The sequence below is a fragment of the Sceloporus occidentalis genome, unplaced genomic scaffold, assembly GCF_023333645.1.
Source record: "Sceloporus occidentalis isolate IW3139 unplaced genomic scaffold, rSceOcc1.0.p SCAF_7, whole genome shotgun sequence".
Taxonomy (NCBI): Eukaryota; Metazoa; Chordata; class Lepidosauria; order Squamata; family Phrynosomatidae; genus Sceloporus; species Sceloporus occidentalis.
In genome coordinates, this window is record NW_028316987.1 from 27,167,383 (window position 1) to 27,188,518 (window position 21,136).

General features: G+C 40.8%; 1 protein-coding gene across 2 annotated transcripts in view; it reads right to left on the minus strand.

Annotated features, from left to right (window-relative positions):
- Positions 1–14,443: 14,443 nt before the first annotated feature.
- Positions 14,444–21,136, minus strand: part of COBL (cordon-bleu WH2 repeat protein) — a 192,699-nt gene continuing 186,006 nt past the window's right edge. For both annotated transcript variants that reach the window (XM_089532471.1, XM_089532470.1), the window contains exon 14: positions 14,444–14,528. The gene's annotated coding sequence lies outside the window, so the exon portion shown is untranslated. The remainder of the gene's footprint in view (positions 14,529–21,136) is intronic.

Here is a 21,136-nt window from a genome sequence, read left to right on the forward strand (position 1 = left end):
AAAATGAATAGAAATTCCCAGCTAGTTATCTAAAACAACATTCCAAAGCAGTTAACAGGGCCCCACTTAGAAACTAACACCAACTTTAATATTCTAGCCATATACTCTCCACCCCTCCCCCCAACATCTTAGGTAACAGAACAATATAGATCAGATATCTCAAAGCATACATGAAGTGATTATATATGAACTGAATATATACAGCATTATATCTGATCTCAATAACAGGTTCTGACAGAATAATAACAGGTTCTGACTCAATAAGAAAAGAAAAAGTATGCATAATTTGAACAAATAATTCAAAAAGGAAGAGAAATAGAATGTCATGAATATAAAAATAGATAGAAGGCCGAGTATAGTTTTGTTATCGTTATATAATTCAGGGAAATGGAAAAAAGAAAATAAAGATTTGGTAACAAGTTTGCTTACAGCAACGAGATTAATAATAGCAAGGTGTTGGAAAACGAAAATAGATGTAGAAGTGCAGGATTGGTACAAAGAGGTATGGAAATTAGCTATTAATGATAAATTGACATGTAAACTGAAAGTAAAAAAAGGACTATGGAAAAGAAATGACTTTGAGGGGATTTGTAAAGAATTTGTTGAGAAACTACTGAGAAAAGAAGATGGAAGATTACCTCCAGAAGACGAACTGAAATTTTGGATGGAATATAAGGATGGAAATGGCTCCAGGGAAGGGGGACACTGAGGGGTATATAAAATAATTTGTTAAAATGTAATAGAATGTAATAGAATGTAGGGATATATTTGTTTATGGAAATATTATAAAAAATTGTTAAATGCTATCATTTTACCTAGTTTATTTGCACATTCAAAATACCTTTGTTTGGTGAATTTTATTTTCTTCTCTATCGCCTCCATTGTAATTTGAGATAATTGTTTTTGTAAGTATTGGATCGCCTTTATTTTCTCTTTATCTTGGGGATAATTATTCAGATAGCTCTCTCTATTTTTAATTTCTTTCATTATTTTTTTAATCTGTTTTCCTTTTTTCTTTTTCAATTCTGTTCCTTTTTTTCATCAACATCCCTCTTTAACTGCTTTGGAAGCATCCCAAACAACATGTGCAGAGACTTCCTTATCTAAACTTTCTCCTTAAAAAATAGTGTATTTGTTCACTTATATCTTTAATAATTTTCTAATTTTTCAAAACTTCTCATCTTCTCTCCAGAAAAATTCTTTTTTTAGTCAAGTTCAATTTTAATAATACTGGATTATGATCTGACCAGGTTTTAGGTAAAATTTCAATTTTATTAATTTATAAACATATATGTGTAAAAATCAAGAACATGTCCAGTCTTGACCAGGATTTGTGCTTCTTAGACAAAAAAGTGTAGTCTTTTGAATTCCCATACTTAAAATGCCAAGCATCTTGTATCTCCATTATATCCATTAAATTAAAAAATTCTCTTGGCAATTTTCTTTTATTCGCTTTTATATTTTGCTCAAAATGTCTATCTTTTACTGGGTCACTCACCCCATTGTAGTCTCCCATAAAGAACAAGGTGTCATGGCTAATGTCTTTTATATCTTTCAACAATTTTACACTACAGACGCCCTTCTTATACCCTGATTTTTTATACACTTATTCAAGCATCCATGGTTTGAAAATGTTCCAAAAAAACAATAAATTTCAATTATCAAACCATGATTTTTCATTTTTTTTATAAGGGACACCATTTTGCTATGTCATTATATCTAATGGGACTTGAGCATACACGGTTTTAGTTATACACGGGGGATCTTGGAACCAAACCCTAGCATATAACAGGGGTCCACTGTATTTTCTAGTGGTCCATACACTCCTATACACAAAGCCTTTCGTTCTTGTATTTTCACTTCCACAACTACAGTGGACCCTTGTTACCACTATATTCTACTTTGGTCATGCCTTACCTGGAATACTGTACCCAATTGATAGCCATGATTAAACATTTGAAGTGATGTCATATTGTGGATGAAACAAGTTTATTTTCCATTTTATTATTATTAGAAAGATCAATACAAAACAACCAAACAAAACAAGCCAACAAACAGACAAAAAGAAAAAAAGAAACTAAACAAAATATTGACTAAGGCAAACAAACAAACAAACAAACACGACAGTATATACAGTGACTTCAAATTCTCTAACATCTGGATAGTTTTGTGTGAAATATCTATAGTAACTCTTTGTCAAGCTCATTATACAGTGGACCCTTGTTATACTCTGGGGTTTGGTTCCAAGATCCCCCGTGTATAACAAAATCCATGGATGCTCAAGTCCCATTAAATATGACATAGCAAAATATTTTCCCTTATAAAAAAATGGAAAATCAAGGTTTCATATTTGAAATTTATCCTTTTTGGGAACATTTTCAAACCGTGGATGCTTGAATCCGTATATAAAAAATCCGTGTATAAGAAGGGCCAACTGAAGCTTGCAATTTAACTTGGCTAACAAATTGGGTGAAATTAGAAGATAACAAATTACTAGAATTGGAAGGGGAAAGTCTAAGATTCGGGTGGCATGTGTATCTGGTATATGAAAAGGAAAAATGTAACAAAGATTTCAACTACCATTGAATCAGAAAATTGTTCATAGAATCATAGAATAATAGAGTTGGAAGAGACCGCAAGGGCCATCCTGTCCAACCCCCTGCCATGCAGGAAATCCAAATCAAAGCATCCCCAACAGATGGCCATCCAGCCTCTGTTTAAAAACCTCCAAGGAAGGAGATTCCACTACACTCCGAGGGAGTGTGTTCCACTGTCGAACAGCCCTTACTGTCAGGAAGTTCTTCCTAATGTTGAAGTGGAATCTCTTTTTGCCATACCAAAGCCCCCGTTCTACTTCACAATGCTTGCATCCATTGTTCCGGGTCCTAGTCTCTAGAGCAGCAGAAAACAAGCTTGCTCCCTCCTCAATCTGACATCCCTTCAAATATTTTTTTAGTGATTATGGCATTGCTTTCTAGATGTTCACAGACCCTCTGTTTAATGATCTGCTCTAGAATCTTTCCTGGTATAGATGTGAGACTAACTGGACGATAATTGTTGGAATCCTCTTTTTTTCCCTTTTTGAAGATGGGGACAATGTTTGCCCTCCTCCAGTCTGCTGGGACTTCTCCTGTTCTCCAGGAGTTCTCAAAGATTATTGCCAGTGGCTCCAATATTACATTTTCCAGCTCTTTTAATACCCTTGCATGTAGTTCATCTGGTCCTGGAGACTTAAACCATTCCCTGTGGTGATACTCTCAGGCTCCCCTGCTGCTCTTCCTCCTCATCCCTCATAAGGGGGAGAGCTTCAAATCAATCCTGTAGCTGCAAGTTCCCAGAAAGATCCCTAGTTTCCCTACTTCTGAGTGACATTCCTCCAACCATCTACCTCTGTTGTATATAAACTGACCTCCTTCCCAGCAACTTCCTCTCTATGTGTCCCATCCAAGACCGTCCAGTCCGTTTTGTCCAAGAGAACCTCTTGCTCCCTAAGATGCTGAAGTGTAGATACCTGGGCCTCTAGCTGCTGGAGGCAGCACTATATATTGATTTGCACATAGACAAATCTATGAGAGCTTTACAATGGATGCAAAATTATATCAGTTTGAATAAGAAGGACAAAAACAGAATTAGGAAAAATATTAACTGCAGAGAAAGACAATGTAATTAGGAAAATATATGGCACGTTATTGAAATATGAGATGGAAGATGAAAGCGTCAAGGAACCAGTGATGAAACGGGTCAAAAATATAGATCACCCAATATAAATTGATCAATAGGAAAGAATTTGTTTAAATTTAATAAATTATACAGTCTCTCAAAATTATTTTTTGAAAAAAAAGATGGAGAGACTTGGCAATGGTCACCATTTAATTTAGTTAAAGTGGTTGTTTGCAAATAAACAGGAAAGTATAAGAAAGTCAATCAAAATGTCAGTCCTTACTCAACTTCTTCACAGATGTAGACAAGCTGCTTGGTAAGGTAAAAAAGACCACCTGTCCTCTTGATCCCTGTCCATCTTGGCTGGCCATCCAGGGAGGTGAGGCAACTTTGAAGTTGCTACAATTCATAATCAATGCCTCCCTCAGGGAAGGTTGTTTTCCATCAAGTCTGAAATTAGCAGTGGTGAAACCCATTCTAAAGAAACCTTCCCTTGATCCCCTGGACAAAAACAATTATCGGCCATTATTATTATTATTATTAAACTTTATTTCTATAGCGCTGTAATTATACACAGTATCTCTTCTTCCCTTTTTGGGTAAGGTGATCGAGAGGGAGGTTGCAAACCAGCTCCAAGCAGTCTTGGATGACACCGATTATCTCGATCCATTTCAAACTGGCTTCAGGTCGGGATACAGAGTGGAGACTGCCCTGGTCGTCTTGGTCGATGATCTCCATCTGTGCATTGACAGGGGAAGTGTGGCCCTGTTGGTGCTCTTAGACATCTCAGTGGCCTTCGATACCATAGACCATGGTATCCTTCTGGGACGCCTGAGAGAGTTGGGAATCACTGGCTCTGCTTTGAAATGGCTACATTCCTATCTCTTGGGCAGATTCCAGATGGTGATGCTGGGGGACAGCTGCTCCTCTATGAGAGAGCTGACATCTGGCGTCCCTCGGGGTGCCATTCTGTCCCCAATGTAGCCAATGCTGAGGAATGCTGGGAGCTGCAGTCCAACAATATCTGGATCTTGAAAGTTATGCAGGGTCAGTCAGCTTTAGTTAATACTTGGATGGGAGACCTACAGGAAATACAAGGTGTTGTAGGATACCTTTCAAAAGAAGTGCACAGAGGGCGTTTTCTATCTCAGCCCCACAGTTATGGAATTCACTTCCCGAAGAGCTCCGCTCGACCCCCTCCCTCGACCAATTCAGGAAGAGACTCAGGAAGAGACTCAAAACCTTTCTCTTCGAACAAGCTTTCCCCCAGTTGTAATCGCTTTTTCTCCCCCCCTCCTTTTGCACCTGCACTTTGGCTAGTTTTTGTAAGGTTTTTAATCTGTGTTTTTAATTCCTTGTTTTAATCTGTGATTTTGTTTTATATTGTATTGTTGATATTTATCGTTTTTTGCTCTATGATGTTGTAACCCGCCTTGATCTCATGGAAAGGCGGGCTAGAAATAAACGATTTATTATTATTTTATTTAAGGAACTACCTTTGAGTATGCCTATGAAATTTATGGGGTCGCCATAAATTGACTGGTGACTTGAAGGTGTGTGTACGAAAGCACACAGTTTGTAATCTCTGAAGCTTCTGGAGCCAAATCCTTTTAGGATTCCCCCCCCCCCCCCCCCAGGCCGGCTCTAGGTATTTTGCCACCCTGGGTGGGAAATATTTTGGCACCGCTGTTGCCCCTCATAATTATTTCCACTCCTTGATTTCTGCTGTTTCGTTTGTTAAAGCTAAACATGACATAAAACTTAGATTTCAATCTTTTGTCAGTATTGAGAATTAGTCAAAAAGCCAATTAGATTTTTACAGGTTAAAGACTTTTTTATTGCTGTGATATTTGAAATGGAGACTAATGCACACATATTCCTTTTGCAAGCTGGAAGCAGTATTCATTCTAATGATGTGGAAAAATCTGGATCCCATTCCCATGAATTTATGGGGTAGTAGTGGTTCATCTATGACCCCTAAAAACTAAAAATCTTCACCCAAGGGGCAGAAAAGGGTGTCACAAGAAAGAGAAGAAAACCAGTAAGAGTCACCAGGTGAAAAGACCAGGGCTGCAGTTTGACACCACTTTAGCTGCCTTTGACTCCCACGGTGACCAGCTGTCCTAACTGCAAAGGAGGACAAGGCACTGCAAAATGTAGTGCTTTCAAGTAAAATGGAGGACATGACCAAGTAAAAGCTGAAACCCATCATATAAATATAAAGTCATGCTTCTTAGTGATGCTCAAAAGGGAGGACATTTTTGGAATTCCTCCTGGATAGAAGACTGAAATGTAAGATATACCCCAGAAAAAGAGGACATCTGGTCATCCTGCAGGTTCCATGCTATGAAGCCCTGGGATTTGTAGTTTGTTGTGGCTCCACTGCTCTCTGACCGAGAAGGCAAAATCTCCTCCAAAAATCCAAATCCCAGGATCCCATAGCATGGAGCCAGGGCAGTTAAAGCGGCGCCAAATTGCATTAATTCTGCAGTGTAGATGCAGCCTATGAAACAAGGATGGGAATGGATCCAGGGTGAGAAAGAAAAGACACATAGTAGGCACAACCACCAAGAGTGAGCAAGTCACACTCTCTTGCAGAGGAAGGCCATGACAAAGCTTCTCTGATCTCATATTGCAAGAAAACCCCATGGTAGGTTTGCCTCAAGGCAGGGCAGACCTCCTCCTCTTCCAGGACATGTCCTCCAATCAAACCTTCTGTCCAGGAGGTATTCTAAAACAGCCTCCATTTTGAGCACGACTAAAAAGCATGCATTTACATTTCTAGGATTGTTTGGAGCTTTTCTTGAGTCCTGTCCTCCCTTTTTCTTGAATGTCTTCCATTTTGTGGTGCCTTCCTTTGTGGTGAAGACATCTGGGAAGAAGACCAAGCTTTTAAAGTGGATTGTTGGAGCCAATGTGGACTAGTGGTTTGAGTGTTGGACTATGACTCTGGGTTCAAATCACAGCTCAGCCATGGAAACCCACTGGGTGGGGGCATCACACTCTCTCAGCCTCAGAGGAAGGCCATGGCAAGCCTTCCCTGAACAAGTCTTTCTCTTGGCAAGAAAGAGAGGGAGAGAGGAAGGAAGGAAGAGAAGAGGGAAGAAAGGGGGAAGGTAGGAAAGAAGGAAGGGGGAGGGAGGGACAGGAGGAAAGAAAGGGAAGGAAGGAAGGGAAGAGAAGGAAAGAAGGGGGAAGGAAAGAAGATAGAGGGAGGGAGGGAGGGAAGGAAGGAAGGAAGGAAGGAAGGAAGGAAGGAAGGAAGGAAGGAAAAGGGAGGCACTTTGGACTCCACAACAAACTCCAGCTCCCAGAATTCCATAGCCTTGAGCCAGAAAGAGTTAAAGCAGTGCCAAACCGGGTTAAATTCTCCAGTGTGGATGCAGCCCAGGAGTTGCAGAGCGCAGCAAACCTCTTCCCCCCTTCCAGCCCCAGCAAGCAGCTCTCTCTCCCTGCTACTCACAGTGCTGCTGGCTGTTGGATGCTCTGCTTGCCCGATGATTCTATGATCCTCTGGCTCCAGCCACTCTCTCTCTCTCTCTCTCTCTCTGGCACCCCCTAGAGGTTGGTGCCCCTAGGCGGCCGCCTAGCTGGCCTATATGGACGAGCTGGCCTTTCCCCCCCCCCTTTTTTTTTTCCCCCTGGAAGCAGGCCTTTGGGAAAGTTCTTAGCCCTTAATTGCCCATTTGAGACTGAGTTAGTTCAACCTAACTTCACATTACAAAGCTGTATTACAACATAGAAGCATAGAACTGGAACAGACCTCAAGGTTCATCCAGTCCAATCCCTATCAGATATCCATCCAAGCCTCTGTTTAAAAACTTCCAAAGGAGACTCCACCACACTCCAAAGGAGTGTGTTCGCCTGCCGGACAACTCTTACTATCAGGACGTCCTTCCTAATGTTAAGATGGAATCTCTTTTCCTATAGGACATTGTTCCATGTCCTATTCTCTAGAGCAGCAGAAAAGAAGCTTGCACCATTATCAATGTGATAATCCTTCAAATATTTAAACAGGGCTATCATATCTCAACCTTCTCTTCTCCAGGCTAAACATGCCCAGCTCCCAAAGCCTCTCCTCATAGGGCATGGTTTTATGAGGCAGACTTCACAGCAATATACTGGTGCTGGGGGAAAAAAATCGCCCATTAGTACTGCAGTGATATCAAGAGGCAACAAAAACACCTGAGGCAGTATCAGTGGGTCAATGGCAATGGCACCATTGATCCTGTTAAAAATGAAATTCTAATGGCTGCAGATTTGCAGCATTGTTGGGAAGGAGTCATGAGTATCATTTTGGGTGGAGATCGAAGCTACAGACTTTACTGTAACATATGGCTCCCCAGCTATTGTTGGGTTCCAAGTCCCAGTATCCCCTACTTGGTGTAACCAATGCTGAGAAATGTTGGGAGCTGTAGTCCAGCAACATCTGGATCATGGAAGCTGTGCTTCTTGAAAGCAGACACACACACACACTGCAATCTCAGCAGTCCCTTGAGCCAGATGAGGCATATCTAGCTCTAGGGCCAAATGTGGCTTTAAGACTGTTTTTGCAGCCATTGGTTCCTCCAGCATGTTACCACAAGAGAGCGGTTGAGTGTGGTGGAGAGAGGGAGAGTCAGGAAATGAAAACCCTGGGGGTGTCTTGTGGGAGAGTTTCCTGTCCCCACATTAGTCTTTCTCTGTCCATATGTTTTAAGGCCTTTGTGAGGAAAAGAGGGTTTGGGGTGAATTTTAAGGCTCAGGACCCAGCTTCCCAGGAACCTTGGTGCCTTGGGCCAGATATGGCCAACCTGGCTCCAGGGGCTGCAGAGATTACAAAGTATGTGTATGTGCCTTCAAGTAGCACAACTTCCATGATCTGGATGTTGTTGAAATACAGCTCCCAGTACTTCTCAGCATTGGCTACACCAGCTATACAATAATTGGAGGGCCATATATTATGATAAAGTAACACAGGACTTTTTCTTTTCAGATGGTGCTGCGCACAAACCAGTCAGAATCCAGACAGAAAGTGAGGTGAATCAGAGAATAAGCATTTTCATAAAAATACCATGTTTTCATTTCCAGTTCATTCATGAATTTGCTTTCTTCACGTAATTGCAGAAGTCTGAAAACCATGTCCCCAGACTAAGAACCAGGCTGCCTCCCTGTTCCCAGATTTCCCATGGTTCCTTTGCTGTGCCAAGGAGAGGGAGGCAGCCTGGTTTTTAAAGGGATGCACATGCACGCACGCACACACCTCTTTCCCTCGCGCAGCTGCTCTCCTCTTTTTGCAGCCTCTAAGCCTTAGGTCTAAGGGAACAGCTGGTGGGAGAAGGCAGAGAGAGGATGTTTTGGAATTCCTCCTGTACAGGAGGGAGAAATGGAGGATGTGTCCTGGAAAAGGAGGGCATCTGGGAGTTTCAGCCCTCGCTGAAACCAGGCAGGTTTATGGACCAGCCCCGTCCTCTTTCTCTCTAGTGTGTGTCAGAATCCAGACAGAAAGTGAGGTTTGTGTGTGATTTTATGGGAGTTTGCAAAGGGAAACCTCAGCCTTCCTCTGAAACACCTTCTGGGGCAAAGAGGATTTTCCTCCCCGTTTCCCTTCCCTCTCTGGAGCATGTGTGTGTATATGCACTCATGGAAATGACAGTTTGGAGCATGCGCAAAAAAAAGCTATTTCAAAGTTAGCTATAGGGTTTGTCCTCATCTGTCTAAAACCCAATTTTGCTTTCTACCCACTTTCCTGACTAAGTAATGTGCTTTTAAGCCCTTGTGCTCTGTGTGTGATAAGCATTAGCAAATTTGCTTGCTTTTCTGGGATGCCATCACTTAATAACCATTTTCAGGATAGAAGCACATAAGTCCCTGTGTGAAAAAGTCCACAGTGGTCCAAAAGTGGCTTAAAATTAGTCCCATTTGGTTTTAAAAAGGAAAAAAAACCTGCATATTGAATAACATATTATGTGCCTCACATTTGTATCCTCCACTGAGTTCAGTGCATTACAGCCTGCACCAAAGAAATATTGAGCAGGGGAGAAAGAGAGAGAGAGAGTTAGAATTTGAAAAAGATTTTGAAGCTCCCATAATCCCCTATATGGAACCTACAGTCCACAAAAAGGCAATGCTTTTGACAGATATAGATCAGTTCAACTACATGAATATTTGTAGTCTCCCCAGGGCTGTCTCTGAGAACTAGTATCACACCAGTGTGTGTGTGTGTGTGCGCGCGCGCATGTTTCTTGAGCTACACAGAGCACTTCTTCAACAGACCATTTTGGTTGGATTGCAACATGTAAGGAGCTGAACTGGAAAACTTCCCCATCTTGTTTTGACTGTATCCTCCTCATAAACTATATCAAGGTACCATCCTCCTCCCCTTTGTGACATTTTCTGTTTTAGGTTTGACAAATTTGAAGCCAGTCATTTGCAAAAAAAAAAAAAAAATGGAATATCTCATTGGCAAAAACAGCTTCCTATGTTGTTTGACCTCTCCAAACGTGAAGTTCCACAGACTTTATTGTACCCCTGCTATTTACTTGTACTGAAGCAATTAAGCTATAAAGATTCAGAACAGTGAATTTCATATTCTGACTTGGGACACAATCCAGAAAGATATTTTCTAGTGGAAGCTCTTTTAGAAAGAAGGGGAGGTGTGTAAGACCACTGCTGTGCTATGTGCATCCCTTTTATTTCAACAAGCTTATGCCTGCAAGAGTACCTGGCTTACTGTGCCCTAAGTATGCATGCTGCCATCACTTCACCATGAAGTTCAGTGGATTTGTAGATATTAGCATTCTATGTGTTACATCCCTGGTAGTGCAGGTGGCAGAGTGGTTAAATGCTTGTAGTGCAGCCACTCACTCATAAACCATACGATTGCAAGTTCTATACCAGGAAAAGGGCTCAAGCTTGACCCAGGCTTGCATCCTTCCGAGGTTACTAAAATGAGTACCCAGATTGTTGGGGGCAATGAGCTTACACTTTGTAAACCGCTTAGGGAGTGCTTAAGTGCACTAATAAGAGGTATAGAAATGTACTTGCTATTGTTAGAAGAAATCACCAAAATGATCCTTTCCCTTCTGAATTTCCAGTGATTGCTTGACTAAAATGTAAGGGATAATAAAACTTTTTTAGGCTATAAAAAGTAGTGAATCAGCATATGGCCATTTAAAGCTGTAATTATCTACCATAATTTTTCTTTCTTGCTATTTCAATGTTTATATATCTATAGTCTACACTTTGAGGTTTTAATTAAGATTCAACTAAATAGTTCAGAACAGCTGCTGCTTATGAACAAAGAAATGTTGCGTTTCCAATACAGAGCAAAAAGTGCTTGATTTCCCCCATAAATAAATTTAAATAATAATTCAGGAACAATAAAGTGTTTACAAGCTTATTATCTTTTCCAGAAGAATAGTTTTATTGGCACAGTTTTAAATATTTGGACACAGGTAAATCCTACAAATCACAGAATCCATGTAGCAACCTGTGAACCATTTTTAACAAAAATACAGTTACTCACAAATGCAACTTATTTTTGGCCTCTACATCTTGGAGTTGTTTCCCCATGAATTTGTATTCCAGCCAATAATGATATTTATGGTATTGCATAAGAAATGTGTAGCTTGAGCATCTAGCATTCAAACAAGCAGAGGAACCTGAAATAATAATATATTAAGTGATTAGTGATATCTTCAGACTTAAATCTTAATCTGGGGGTTTCATTAGGTCATCCTAGTTTTCTAAGTCATCACATGTTCAAAAAATAAGACTGCTTTTATATCCACAAACGTACATTAAAAAGTCAGCATGGGCCTCCTTCCAGGCCTGCATCCACACTGCAGAAATAATCCAGTTTCACACCACAAAAGTGGTGGAATTGTAGTTTGTTGTATCATCAGAGCTCTCTGACAGAGAAGGTAAATATCTCTCATAATTACTATTCCGAGAATTTAATAGTATTGAGCCATGGTAATTAAAAGTGGTGTCAAAGTGTATTAGTTATGCAGCGTGGATGTAGCCCATGCTGTACAGCCACACCTGCTAATCCCTCTTTGTTTTGTTCCAAATGGATCCTTTCACCATCTGCCAATTGGGAAATGGTTTAAAATGCTGAAATGAATCAATTTTCCAATAGGTGAGGATCTTGAAAAATAGAGAAGGGAAGAAATGTTCCCCTTTCCATATTTTGTTGCACTATTTTATGCTGACATCTGTGCTAAACCATGCCAAATGCAAAATACTAATCAGCAAACCCAACTCACAACTAACAGTTGAGGGGGAGGCATGGTTGGCACCTTGTTGACAGTAAAATACTAGCCTCACTCTGGTTTGTGCTCGTTTAAAAAACTTTTATCACTAATTTGGTTTGCATCATTCTGTTAAGATCTAAAATGGGAAAAATCCATCTTAGTTTGCAAATGCACACAAAATTGCATTAAGATTCTTGTAACTCCAGTAAAATTCTAGAACTTCATTAATATTTTAAAAATCAATCATTCACTAGCATAATTCTGAGACAACTTTACTGAACTCTTCAAATTATTTTTGTACATATGCTGTTGAAAATCCGGTTTATAGGGATACATCTTATGCTGAACAAATCCAGTTGATGCAAGAAGTCTAGTGCTGTCACCTCTCAGTCACAGCAAGTCTCACACCTAGTTTTCTCGGAATCTTGGAAATGTATTTTCCCCAAACTGGACATGCTTAGAGTCAAACCTGACATCTCATGCATGGACACTCTCTTTAAAAAAAAAATTATGTACAAGAGGCAAATGTACTGTAGAGCTTTAATGATCCACTTACAAACTAAGACTGTAGGCAAAGTCTATCGTTACTGCTTCCATTTCATACAATTGAAGGTAGTATTTGTATAGAGCTGACTATTGTTCATGTGGTGGAGACGGTAATGTGTCTTCAAGTTATTTTCAACTTTTGGCAACCCTAAGGCAACAAAATTTTCTGGGGCTGAGAGTGTGTGAGCCACCCAATGGGTTTCCATGGCCAAGCAGGAAATTGAATCCTGATCTCAAGAGTTGTAGTCCAATGCTCAAACCGCTACACCATGCTGGCTCTCAGGGCTAACTGTATATCAATTCAGTTCTCTGTATTCAGGATACTGCATGCGACTGAGCTATCATGCACAGTACAATGCAATACTTTAACCCATTGGTTCCTCCAAGGGTTTTTTAATGGTCTCTCTGTGGGATAGGTAGTAATTCAAAGAGTTCTAAGAAATAGTCATTTATTTATATGTCGCCTTTCGATCAGAGTGGGACCCAAAAAGGGTGGAAAACAGGACATCCAAAATCTTGCCTCTATGATGTAATTTGTAATAATTGCTTTTATTCTGACTGGTATGAGAATATGCCTAATATTATTGTCACATGAGACTGTACACTTCCTGTTCCTCAGTTCTATTTTCTCTAGAGGTTTTCCATAGAGGCACATGAAGTTAATGGCAAATCTTTCAAATCACTTAACACACTGCCTAGTCTGTTATCCCACAGCCAGTCCTAAAACTAATACTAATGAAACATCTGTCAGGGCCAGCCTGAAGGAAGGAGACTCCACCCTCCATAACTGCCATCTGCAGGCCTGAGAGGGAATTCATCAGGCAGGTCCAGCTCCATCAGGGCCAGCCTGAAGGAAAGAGACTCCACCCTCCATAACTGCCACCCGCCGGCCTGAGAGGGAGTTGATCAGGCCGGTCCAGCTCCATCAGGACTAGCCTGGAAGAAGGAAGAGCCCTCCCTCCAATCCATCTGTCTTGGTCCAGGCCTCAGAGGGAGAGAAGAACCACTGGACCTCATCCCCTTTCCCTCCATCATTCCCTTCTCCTTTTGTTTCATGTCTTTTAGATTGTAAGCCTGAGGGCAGGGAACTGTCTGATTAAAAATATTAATTGTAAGCCACCCTGAGAGCCATTAGGGCTGAAGGGCGGGATATAAATACCTAAATAAATAAATAAATAAATAAATATCTGTCAGGACCATGTTGTAAACAGGTCTGAGAAAATGACATGGATGTGGCCACTAGGTGGAGCTGTAGCGGATGTTATTACAGTTCCAATGGTAGTTACATGAGTCTGCATTTTAAAACAATGCATCCTGGGAAAGCTGATGCAAGTGTCACTTCTTCTTCTGAGAGAGAATGTCGGTTATACAATTAGTGTTACTGTAACTGCCTCAGAGGTTGTTATGGTTGGTTGGCTGGTAAAGTAACTTATTTGAGAGTATTCAAGACGGATGTCTTATACTCTGTGTTATCTTTGTAAATAGTTATGTAACAAAAATTAAAGAACCCTCATTTGAGAGAAACCTCGCTGTACTGAGATTCATTCCTGTGTGTGAGAGGAAGTTTGTTATGCAACTAGGATTCTTCACAGACCTTCTTCTAGGCGTCTTGTCCGCGTAAATAAACTCTGCTTGTATTCGCTTCGACAAGGGTTATGAACCCAGCATGCACCTTGATGCATTGCATGCATTGCTATTGGGCACTTTATAAATTGTTTTCTTACTGCTCCTTGTGTCCCCAGATCCTACCTCCCTGTCATGAACATGACAACTAGTTCCAAACCAAATGCATTCTGAAGTTTACAGCATCCTTCCCACAAAGATGGTGCTTACCTTTCTTAAATGTGCTGCCCCAGCGCCTGAACGTATTGCTTCCATTAAGGCTTGCCTTGGATTCTCTGTGTTTTTTGTTATTTTATTTGTAAAGGACCTGGGAATTTTCTTCATCAACTGGGAAGGAGGTTGTGGTGGAGGAAGTAGCAATTGATCACACTGCTGCTCTGTTCTAGTAGTGGTGTTTTTGTTTTGCAATGCTATTTCTGCATTTTTGAAATGCTGCAACTCCTCTGAAGCAAATGAGCAGATCTATCAAAGAAAAAAAATGGAAGCATAGAGGAAGGTTCTATCAGTAATAGGCATAAAGTAACAATTATTAATTGATTCTAGATGCATATTTTTAATCTCTACCCTGGAACAATTTCAGCTTGCTTCTCTAAAAGGTTTTCTATATGGCCTAAACATAGTTTCTTGCTTTTTCAGATCAAAAAATTATGACCAGAGCAAATAATCTGTCCTCAAAGCAACCTAAGAAACTCAACCTTTATTTATTGGAACTCTGGCACCCCAGAATTGCTTTTGACACAGAGGGTCAACGTATTAAGTTGAAAATTATCATTTGTGTTTCGAATTAAGATTATGAATTAGGTAACCAAAGAATATACCCACCACAGGAAGAAGCTTAATCTTAGTTATAAGAAATGGGTCAGAAAATGGTTTCAGATATAATATTCTTCCAATACAGTTCGTTCTCGCTTTACGCGGGGGATCCGTGCTGGACCCCTCGCCCATGTAAACCAAAAAGCACATATTGGATAGAATGGGGCTTGGGCTTGGCACACTGTTGTGCGCACGTGCCATTGCTTTTAATGGTGGGTGGCTTCAACATAAGTTTTTAGATGTTTTTATCTTGTAAGCTTCCTTGAGTCCATTTCTGGGATATGATAGCCCTATTTAAATACTTGAAGGGATGTCACATTGAGGAGGGAGCTAGCATGTTTTCTGCTGCTCCAAAGACTAGGACCCGGAGCCATGGATGCAAGCTACAGGAAAAGAGATTCCACCTCAACATTAGGAGGAACTTACTGACAGTAAGGGCTGTTCAACAGTGGAACACACTCCCTCGGAGTGTAGTGGAGTCTGATTCTATGATTCTATGAAAAGTGTTTTTGCTTGCCAGCGAAAAGCAAGCAGGGAGGGGGCCTAGCTTCCCATGGAAGGGAGTTCCAAAGGATGTGACAGAATAGTGAAAGGGGTGAGGAAACACAACCTCCAAATGGTCTACAAACTGATCAAGAAAATCCAGCAAATACTGCACTCGGCAAAGAACAAGAGATACCCTTTCACAGCCGTAGCAGTTTACTGCATACCATGCAGCTGTAGACAAATCTACATAGGGACCACCAAATGCAGTGTTTAAACACAAATCCAGAAACACGAGTAACACTGCAGACTGGGTCAGCCAGAAAAATCAGCAGTAGCAAAACACATTATAAACCATCCTGGGCATAAAATGCTGTTTGAAAACACTGAAATTCTGGACCATGTCAACAACTATCAGGTCAGAAAGCACAGAGAAGCCATTCAACTCCATAAACAGCCTAGACAACTTCAACAGGAAAGAAGAAACCCTTGGGAGTAAACAAAGGTTGGCTACCAGTCCTGAAAAACACCAAAATCAAGACCCAACCCATGCAGATGAAAACTACCCAGGGTGAGGGGGATTTTCCCAGCAGACAATGGGTCATTAATTAAATAGACACCCTGAGGCCTTGTTATTCAACACCAGAACAATACACATATCAACATGCAACTCACTTCTCATCAACCAACAGTATGTATGTATATGTGTGTGTATACACACACACACACACACACACACACACACCACTGTCTTCCATGCCACCATTCTCTGAAAATGTCAGCCACAGATGCTGGCGAAACATCAGGAAGAAACTCTTCTAGAACATGGCCACATAGCGCGAAAAACCCACAAAAGCTATCACAAGCTTGTGGTTTGTGAGTGAGTGGCTGCTGTACTGGCATTTAACCACTGTGCCACCAGCGCTAATATATTAGCTTTCATGTGTCTGCATTCCATTTTCAAGATACTGAGACAAACTAATTAACAAAATTAAATATTCATATTTTATCAATAAATAAATCAAGACAGAAGGGAGTCTTACAAGCTGTTAGAGAGTGCAAGAGAAGCCCAAAACTTTGCAAAATCAACATCAGATTGATTCTAGTGTTCACCTGAACCTCAAGATCCATATGGTGATCCATCCTTGTCTTCAACTCACATGGAAATAACTGTACTATCAGTGAGGTTGACATGGCATGTAAAGTGGCACAAGTGACAGCATATAGTTCTCAGTGATAAAAGATTTCTTATGCTTTAACAAAACATTACTAAAGCAAGGGTACAGCAAACATTGGTACTTCCTAAGAAAATCTATTACGATATCAAATACCTATACACAGACTTCTGCTTCTTCTCATATTTAACCTTTTTCACAACTATCTGTCATATCAGGAGGATGTGACTGGTGGTTCCTACCTTACAAAAGGTTATTTAGCAAATTTAGGTTTATCTCTCTGCAACTAGTTACATAGTCCTTCACAACACAAAATACTAGGTGAGAAAAGATCAAGAAGTATACTTCTGTAAAGTACTATAAAAAGAGGGGTTTCCAATGACATACAGAAGTGTCTCAAACATTTTTGACATGACAACAAATAAATGTTTATTATATAATACTAAACTAGTAATTAGCATATTAGCACATATCTTCACAATAGCATATATTCTCTGACTTGACGGACAGGATCACATAGAAGATAAGAATATTCCACTGGCATCAATAGAGGGGTGCGGGCCACCTCAAGTGATACAGTAAAGGTGGGGTGACACCACTGCTCCTCAAGCATCTGTTTTTTGGAAGAAATGGGTTGTGGTATTTATCTTTGTACTTTAAAATGCTGAAGAGATGGCATGAGTCTGTTGATGCTCACTGCAGAGAGGAAGGAAAGGCCACAGGGTATTTCATTTTAATTTTTTAAAAAATTAAAAATGTATTTAAAAACAACTTTTTATGTTAATCACATGAAACTATGTACAGTTCGCCCTTGTTTTATCGCCCCCCCCCCCCGGCGTAAAACAAAAAATGTGTCTGCTCGCGGTTTCCTTGGTATGAAGTGGATTCTCCTTCCTTGGAGGTCTTTAAACAGAGGCTGGATGGCTGTCTGTCTGGGATGCTTTGATTGTGATTTCCTGTATGGCAGGGGGTTGGTCTGGGTGGCCCTTGTGGTCTCTTCCAACTCTATGATTCTATGCCCTCTATTCTTTCATCCAAATCATTGATAAAGATATTGAATAGCACTGGACCCAAGATAGAACCATTTTGCACCCCACTGGTCACTTCTCCCCAAGATGAAGAGGAGCCATTCTTAGGCACCCTTTGGTTCAGCCAGTCAGCAATTACAGATCAGCCTATCAGTTGCATTGTCTAGTCCATATTTTACTAGCTTCTTTTCAAGAATCTCATTGGGGACCTTGTGAAAGGCATTACTGATCAAAATATGCTATATCTACAACATTCCTTTCATCTACCAAGCTGGAGATTTTTATCAAAAAAGGAGGTAAGATTATTTTGGCATCAATTGTTTTTGAAAAACTCATGTTGACTTTTGTGATTATGGCATTCCCTTCTGAATGTTCACAGACTCTCTGTTTAACAATAAACTCTAGAATTTTTCCTAGTAATGATGTCAGACTAAAGATGGCGATGGCATTTGCCCTCATCTGCTGAGACGTCTCCTGTTCTCCAAAGTTCTCAAATAGTATTGCCAATAGCTCTGAGATTACATTTGCCAGCTCTTTTAATATCATTGGATGTAGTTCATCTGGTCCTGGAGACTTGAATTCACTTAGATTAGCCAGGTATTCCTGTACTACCTCTTTACATATTCTGTGATGCATTTTCCCTGAGAAGACAGAGGCAAAGAAGGGGTTAGGTGGTTCTGCCTTTTCTCTGTCCCCCGTTAGCATTTTACCAACTTCTCCACACAGTGGGCCTACCATTTCCTTCTTTTTCATTTTTTTTAAGGATATACTCCCCACAAGAGCCCTTTTTATTGTTCTTAACCTCTCTAGCAAGCCTGAGCTCATTATACACTTTAACCTTTCTGACTTTACCCCTACATGTGTTAGCTATTTGTTTGAATTCCTCTTTGGTGATTTCCCTTTTTTAAATATTTTTTTATACATTTCCCGTTTAAAACCTAGCTCGGTTGAAAGTTCTTTAGTCATCCACCCTTGTTTATGCAGACACCTTCCATTTTTCCTCCTCATTGGAACAGTTTGAAATTGTGCCTTTAGTATCTCCCTTTTGAAAAATGCCCATCCATTCTGAACTCCCTTCTCTTTTAGTATTTCTGACCACTGGATCACCCCAAGTATTTTCTGAAGTCTCTTTCCTAAAGTCTAGAATGCATGTCTGACAATGCCTAGCTTCTCCATTCCACTGTATAACAAACTCCAGGAGAATATAATCACTCCCACCTAAGGATCCCACCACTTGCACCCCATTAACCAGGCCTTCCCTGTTGGTTAGAATCAGATCCAAAACATTTGATCCCTTGTTGCCTCTTCCACCTTTTGGACAATGAAATTGTCTTTGAAGCAAGTGAGGAATTTTCTAGACCTTAACATTTTGGTTGAGTTTGATTTCCAGCAAATACTGGCATAGTTGAAGTCATCATCACTACTATATCTCTCCTTTCTGAGTGTGGACACCTGTTCTAGAAAGGCATCATATAACTCCTCAGTGTAACTTGGAGGTCTGTAGTAGATTCCAACAATAACATCCCTAGTTTTTGTGGGTTTTTTGGGCTATGTGGCCATGTTCTAGCAGAGTTTCTTTCTGACGTTTCGCCAGCATCTGTGGCTGGCATCTTCAGAGAATGCTTTGCCTTGAAAAATTGGGTGCATATATACTGTGTGAGCCTGGGAATACAGGAGTGATTTGCATGTGTATTGATGGCTGGCCTCAGCCTGGGAGGCTAATGCAAACGAGGATTAATGTCTGCTAATTGGTGATCAATTATCTGCTGGGAAAGTCCCTATGAACAAAGAGATGGAGTAGCAATGAGAAGCCCTCTAAGCCCGGTGACAGCAAACTTTTACATGGAACACTTTGAAAAGCAAGCCCTGGAAACAGCACCGAAAAAGCCCACAACTTGGTTCCGATATGTGGATGACACTTTCACCACCTGGAGCTATGGAGCAGAAGACCTGGCTGTATTCCTGAACCATCGGAATAACATCCACCCCAACATCCAATTCATTATGGGAAAAGAAAAGGAAGGAACACTGCCATTTTTGGAGGTCCTTGTCATCCGCAAACCGAACCTGCGTTTGGGTCACACAGTATACCGAAAACCCACACATACAGACCGATACCTGCTCAAGAACTCCAACCATCACCCAGGACAAAAAAGAAGCACAATCAAAACACTGGTAGACCGAGCAAAACACATCTGTGAACCCCACTTCTTGGAAGATGAACTGAAGCATTTGGACCAAGCTCTACAGGCCAATGTTTATTCCAACTCAGACATCAGAAGGGCTTCCAGGCCCAGAAATACCCAGAGAAGTGAAGACAAGCAGCCACCCAAAGGGAAGGTATTTTTACCATACATCAAAGGAGTCACAGACAGAATAGGCAAAGTGGTGAGAAAGCACAACCTGCAAATGGTTTATAAACCGACGAAGAAAATCCAGCAAATGCTTCGCTCAGCCAAGGACCAGAGAGACCATCTCACAGCCACAGGAGTTTACCACATACCATGAAGCTGCGGAAAAGTCTACATAGGGACCACCAAATGCAGTGTGCAAACAAGAACATGCCACAAACCATCCTGGGCATAAAATACTGTTTGAAAACACTGAAGGTCTGGACCATGCCAATCACTACCATGTCAGGATGCACAGAGAAGCCATTGAGATCCACAAACATCTGGATAATTTCAACCAGAAAGAAGAAACCCTTAAAGTGAACAAAATTTGGCTACCAGTCCTGAATAATAGCAAAATAAAGACTCAGCAAATGCAAATGGGAAACCATTCAGAGTCAGGGGCTTTCCCAGCAGATAATGATCACCAATTAGCAGACATTAATCCTCATTTGCATTAGCCTCCCAGGCTGAGGCCAGCCATCAACACAGAACAATACACATGCAAATCACTCCTGCATTCCCAGGCTCACACAGTATATATGCACCCAATTTTTCCAAGCAAAGCATTCTCTGAAGATGCCAGCCACAGATGCTGGCGAAACGTCATAAAGAAACTCTGCTAGAACATGGCCACATAGCCTGAAAAACCCACAAAAAAACTATGGATGCCGGCCATGAAAGCCTTCGCCTTTACAATAACATCCCTGTTGTTTCCCGCCCCTTTAATTTTTATCTAGATGCTACCCAACTGGCTTCCAGTTTTGTCCTAGATCTCTTCACAGGTGTAAAAATCCATGACATATAATGCTATTCCTCCTCCTTTGCTGTTTGGTCTATTTCTCCTAAAAAGGTTATACCCCTCTATTACTAGATTCCAATCATGAGACTCTTTCAATCAGGTTTCAGTAAGGCCTATTATATCAAATTTGCTTTGATGTGCTAGGATTTCAACTTCATCTTGTTCATTCCCATGCTCCGTGCATTAGCGTAAGGCCATGTGTCCTCCCCTCTAGCTGCCTGTGTAAAGTTTTTTCCGTCCCACTGTTGGGTCCTTGCACTGTTTGCCATGTTCCCTCTAGAACAGTTTGACTATTGTCTCCAGCCCTTAATGTACTCCTGCCTTCCAATATACTGTCTCCCTCCCCCACATAACTCAGTTTAATGGCCTCCTGATCAAA